Raw genomic sequence first — 473 nt, forward strand, 5'->3', positions numbered from 1 at the left:
AATCCCTCCCGTTGGTATCAAATCCGCAAACTAATAAGCGTACTTATCTATGCCAATGATCTAAGTCCCATTATGAAGATATTGAACAGAGCCAGTCTCAAAACAGACCCGCGGAACCCCATTGTTATACCTTTCCAGCAGGATTGAGATTAATAACCACTCTCTGAAGTACGGTTATTCACCAGTTAATATGCACCCACCTTATAGTACCCCATCTAATGTGTATTCCCTGGTTTATCGAAAGAATCTCACGTGAAGACGTACAAATGCCTTACTAAAGTCTAGGTAAACAATCCACCGCTTCTCCCTTATCCACAAGACTCTTATCATCAAAGAAGCTATCAGATTGGTTTGACACAATTTGTTCTTTACAAAGCCATGCTGGCTATTCCCTAATCACCTTAACCACCATCCAAGTGTGTTTGCAGATGATTTCTTTAATTACTTGCTCCATTATCTTCCCTGGCACAGAA

This window comes from Chelonoidis abingdonii, chromosome 1, assembly GCF_003597395.2.
Source record: "Chelonoidis abingdonii isolate Lonesome George chromosome 1, CheloAbing_2.0, whole genome shotgun sequence".
Taxonomy (NCBI): Eukaryota; Metazoa; Chordata; order Testudines; family Testudinidae; genus Chelonoidis; species Chelonoidis abingdonii.